Below are 6000 nucleotides of genomic sequence, written 5' to 3'. Positions count from 1 at the left end.
CATTCATACATACCACTAATCCCAATTGCAATTGCAAACGCCTAAATTCTGCGAATTTCGGCGTTTGTGATCGCATTTTGGAATGATACATATGGCCCAAGGTCCTTTGACCAATTATTAACACTTGGATAAGTTGTCTAGCGATAGTAAATAACTAATCTAAAACGTGTTAAAACAAATCTGTCTTGTGCATTTAAAACGTTAAAAAGATATGGTTGTATTGAGCAAGTGGTTAAAATCATTTGGTTATGATGGACTGAAGGTTTAGTTAATTCCACTGATAGTCTCAGTTCTTCAAGGTGGTTTAGACACTCTGATTAAAGTGCTTTCGTGGTAATGATGTTCAAGGAGTCCGGTGGCTCAAAAAATTCTGGGTGACTAATATCTACCATGAAGTTCTTAATAAACATTAGCCAAGGAACATTGAATCGGTGGTCAGAATCACAGCAGTCCTTGACTAAAGAACAATTAAATTCCAGTTGTCTGAGGTCCAGATCTTGTGCCAAAGGGGGACTGGCTGTATTCTTATCAAATCGGTTAGATATTTAGTTTCCAGTTCAGAGTGGCACACAAAATTTGAACACCTAGAGGGGAGTGCCAGGAGGTTTTAAAAAAAAAAGCATTTTCAATCACCGGAAGTGGTTCCAGATTCATATAACCCCAACCCCACAACTCGGAACCATACATGGCAATAGTTCTACATTTTGCACTAAAAATTTAACATTTCTCTTGGCTGTTTACAACCTATTTTCCTTGTGAAATTACACAAAGCCGCAATGGATCTGATAAGTTGCACTTTTTTTACTTAATGGAGTTTTTCCAATTCCCCCCGCAGTCAAATAAAATACCCAGATAGGGGGGCGTGGCCAAGATGGCAGCGAGGTAGGATGCACTGAATCGAGCTCCTGCCCGCCGTCCACCATATCACTGAGTTTCCCGGGTTTCCTGCAGCACTGAAGCACCTGGAGCAGTCTCATTAGAAAGCGCCAACAGCGGGGCTTCCCTTGCAGCAGTCCAGCACGTCCGGCCTCCGCTCCATCTGGCGCCGGACTGCGAGGGCCCGGATTGCAGCAGCTCAGATCCCATCTCATGGACACAAGCAGCGGCCTAGACACTGCAGTGGTCACAGGCTCTGCACGACCGGGGCTGTCCTCTTCCTTCTCCGCCCGCAACGCCAGACTTCCAGGCGGGACTCGCTGGCGGCTTCCAGCATCAGCCCGATGCCCTGAGGCCTCATACGCCACTCTGCGCTTTTCCAATTCCCCTTGCAGTCAAATAAAATACACAGATAGGGGGGCGTGGCCAAAATGGCGGCGAGGTAGGATGCACTGAATCGAGCTCCTGCTTGCCGTCTGCCATGCCACTGAATTTCCCGGGTTTCCTACAGCACTAAAGCACCCGGGGCAGTCTCATTAGAAAGCGCCAACAGCGGGGCTTCGCTTGCAGCAGTCCAGCACGTCTGGCCTTTGCATTATCTGGCGCTGGACTGCGAGAGCCCGGATCGCAGCAGCTCCGATCCCATCTCACGAACACACGCAGCGGCCTAGACACTGCGGCGGTCACAGTCTTGGCTCGACCGGGGATGGCCTCTTCCTTCTCCGCCCAGAATGCCAGACTTCCATGCGGGACTCGCTGGCGGCTTCCAGCATTGGCCCGATGCCCTGAGGCCCCAGACGCCACTCGGACTTGGAGTGGCCGGAAGACCGGTGGGCCGAGCTCATCCCCGGCCTCGATTGGCAGATCGGCGCCGGGCCTTGGGTGAGACACTGACGGCGACTGTAGCCCAGGCCGGAACTTGCTGGGTCGGAGGACACCCTCAGAGGCGCTTCGCCTGATCGATTGCCCGGTAAGAGACCCGCGAGCACTTGCAGCCTGGCACCATTATAACAACGCTACGCCGGAGCCGATGCAGACCCCCATGGACCCACTGGGGCATACCTTAACTTGAACTTGTGGCCCGATACTGGCGGCCTCGCTCGGCCCACTTACCATAACAGAAGACACTGCTGGGGTGACCCTGTGAGATCTCTCACGTCGCAAACTGCTGTGGCGGCGCTCATCTTACTGAGGGGCCCGGCGGGGGTGCGTCACGCAGGCCCACTCATCTGCTTCATTGGGGAGAATGCGGCGGGGTTGGCGGCGTCGCTGCATCACCTCCATCGCTGGGCCTCACTGGTGATCTGCGGATCCCGCCACCCACTACGCAACGAGGATTCTCCTCACGGAGCAGCTACCGCGAGCACAGGACGACCGTGATCTGCGGAGAGGGGGTCTGTTGACCAGCATGGACACCCCCCCTTGATAACATCGCAGAGGTGGGTGAGGTGAGCTCACTGCCAACACTGAGGTTGGCCCTGGGTGCGAATTGAGATCCTGCGGTGGCACGACCCGTTCCTCTCCGCCTCTGACTTGGCGCAGCAACCCCGTCTGCGGACCCTGCCAATCAAGGTACATCTCGCCCATTGGGACTCGCTGTGGTCATAAGACCCTCTCAGCACCCTCCCCTCTCCTGCACAGTCGACCCGAGTGGCCAGAACAATGCACCCCCTTACAATGGCGGGGCATCACATCTCTGACTCTCCCCGCCGATCATATTGATCTCAACTTCTGCCTCTTCCTACACGGCACCTGGGGCTTATTCGACGTCTCCTGCTGGCCCGCTCGTTGGCACCAGCGGAACCATCTAGGGATGTCCTCCAACAGGACAAAGAAGGTCAAACCCCTGAAGTATATCTTTGGCCGCACTCAATCCATCCCCAATATGGCAAGCAGTAACTCAAGAATCACTTCACTGGTCCCGGCGACCCCTACTGGAGAAGAACCAAGGCCTTCTTGAAATCTCTGTTCTCAGCCCTCAGAGAAGACCTTCAGACAGTGAAGAAGGACCTCACCGCCGAGATCAAGGATATGCGACGGGACATTGGAGAGCGAGTGGCAACACTGGAGGACTGAGGCAATAACACTGTGACCGAACTATCCACCCTTCAACAGGCAGTATTACGGCTGCATGTTCAACACCTGGATATGCAACTCCACTTGGAAGACTTAGGAAATCGCTCCCGCAGACATAACATCCGCATTCGGGGTGTTAAAATCACAGCAGCCACCAGCGACTTATTCACGTTCACTGGGGAGCTCTTCAACTATATCCTGGGTAATCCACCTGACACCAAGATCAAATTAGACGGAGCACACATTGTGGGCCCTCCTCGAGTGAACAACGCTCCACTGGCAGGCATTCTTGTTTGCATTCAAGACTTTAAAACGAAAGAGGCCATTCTCACCAAGGCGAGATCTATGCACCCCACCCAATTCAAGGACCAATCACCAGTGCTCTTTCAAGACTTATCTTCGGTAACACTGCAGCGACGCCGGCAGTTTTGCCCAGTCACAGAACATCTCTGACAGCTGGGGATCTCCTACTCCTGGGGACATCCCTTTAGACTTATCTTCCACCACAATGGCAACCTGAACCAACTACGCTCTCTCACAGATGCTTGTTGCCTTCTGGGAATATCCACACCCAGTGGGGAGGATGATCATCATAGCACACCCTCTAGGCTCGAGCTTTCACCCGCGGGTTGGCAGCGGCAAAGTAGAAGGAGGCGACATCGGCGTCCAGACAAAACAGAAATAGCCAGGGGACAGCAGCCCGCTCTCGAAACATGCTGGAAGCTCTAGCGGGGACACAATCCGAAGACTCGTGAGAGGGCAGGCGTGCCCAGTTTTTCTACTGTGCACCTTTAGGCGGGCGGCAGGCGGGGCGGGTGCCTCCACACTTGGCTACAATATGGACCCCATTACGAAGTTTTACTGTTCATCACACGATGACGGACTAGTGTTTTCATTGTTGTTCATTTTCTACCTTTTCGTTTTAGCTCATTGCTGGAGCTAGTTTATTTTGTATGGTTTTCTTTTATTTTGAGTTTGGGATTCCTCGTCCACCTCCTCCACCTGTCTTCTGACTACCATAAAGGGCCTTCCCCGGGTCCCCCATGCACCTCACTTATTTCCCTTGCTGACATTCGCGCTACCCTTCTTCGCTCTAACCTGAGCCTTTTTTTACCTGATGCCTCCCAACACACTTAAAATTCTCACTTTGAATGTGAGGGGGCTGAACAACCCTATTAAGCGCAGGGCGATCCTTTCCTATCTGGAACACACCAAAGCAGGCATTTGCCTCCTGCAGGAAACCCACCTCCTCCCCAAATATTGTCAGCGTTTGAAATCTCACATATTCCCGATGCAAACGTTTTCATCAGGCCCTAATAAATCAGCAAGGGTACCCAACCTAGTATCACGTCCTTTCAAGGCAAAATATTGCAGAAAGAAGCTGAGATCAGGGGTCGGCTTCTCACGTACCAATTCACGGTGTGGGGGGCCATCAATCATAGCGGAATCAATATACGCTCCAAACGAAGGACAAGAAAGTTTTCTCCATGATGCCCTCGCTGATGCAATGGCCACCACAGAATGTAGAATCATCCTGGGGGGTGACCTGAACTTAGTCTTTGATAATAGTGCCGACCGCTCCTGCCAGCGCATGGGACAGGCCGGTGCTCTATCAGCGGCCGGGATTACCAGAGTAGCAGACCTAGGTTTGATAGATCTATGGAGACAGTTTCACCATCAGAGCCGGCAATACACATATCATTCAGGAGCACATAAAACCTATGCCTGGCTTGACTTTCTCCTTAGCTCAACCCCCTTGCATGCACTGGCGATGGAGGTTGAGAATATGACCACCTCCTTATCGGACTACGCAACAGTCCATGCCACGTTCAAGCTCCCGCCCATGCAAAATCCCACCCGCCAATGATGCCTACGCGATACCCTTCTCCACAAGGCCACCGTAATACACCAGGCCCAGAAGGAGATAAAAGAGTATCTCACGCATAATGCAAACAGCGACACTACCTTGTCAACGCAATGGACAGCTCTCAAGGCGGTCATTCGCCAGGAATTTGTAGCCATTGCTACGGCAGAAAACACCGTCGTAAGAGAGCCGACCTCACCCAACAGGTACAAGAGCTTGAACAAATGCTCAGAGAACGGGGAAACATAGAATCTGGCGCCAATTACGCACAATGTGGCAACAGCTGGCAGCCCTATACCAAGATAGAGCGGAATTCGCAGCCCTTCGACTGCGTCACTCCTTCTACACCGGAGGGAATAAATGTGGTTGTCTGCTAGGACATAAACTTTGAGAGGCTAGGCAGAATCAGAGTATCCTCGCTATTCGCACGGATGGCGGTGGGTTAACTACGGAGGACTCCGAAATAACGGAGACCTTCCGTAATTTTTACGCACATCTCTATTCAGGTCAACGCCTAGATTTCTCCTTTAGTACTGACTATATAGCAGCGGCAGGCATACCCTCCCTCTCACCGGCACAGGCTGACCACTTAGATAGGGACATCAGAATTGAGGAAGTTATCACAGCCATCTCACATCTCAAATTGGGCAAATTCCAGGGGCCTGATGGCTATTCAGCAGCTTTCTATAAGACATTCTGCTCCCTGTTAGCCTCTCTGCTGACAACATTTTTCAACTCTTTCTCGCAGGTGGGGGCAATACCAGACTAAATGCTCAAGCCTCCATAGTGGTCATTCCCAAACCCGGGAAAGATAAAACATCCTGTGGGGCATATAGGCCGATATCCCTTCTTAATATAGATGTTAAACTGTACACCATCATACTCACCTCTCGTCTGGCTCCATATATGCCCACCTTGGTGGAGCCAGATCAAGCTGGATTTATCCCGCAATGCCAAACGAGCGACAACACCAAAAGTGTTATCCATTTGAATGAGAAGGCCTCTCGGACGCAAGGAGAGTACATGTTACTTACAATTGACGCCGAGAAGGCCTTTAACAGGATCAATTGGCCATACTTAGAACAAGTTCTCACGCAGGTGGGAATGGGTGAGAAACTATGCACCCGGATCTTTAACTGCTATCCATTCCCTAAAACCACAGACCGAGTTAATGGGTATACATC

This window comes from Lissotriton vulgaris, chromosome 2_1, assembly GCF_964263255.1.
Source record: "Lissotriton vulgaris chromosome 2_1, aLisVul1.2, whole genome shotgun sequence".
NCBI lineage: Eukaryota > Metazoa > Chordata > Amphibia > Caudata > Salamandridae > Lissotriton > Lissotriton vulgaris.
The sequence above is the reverse complement of the archived record's forward strand: the minus strand, read 5'-3'. Positions refer to the sequence as shown.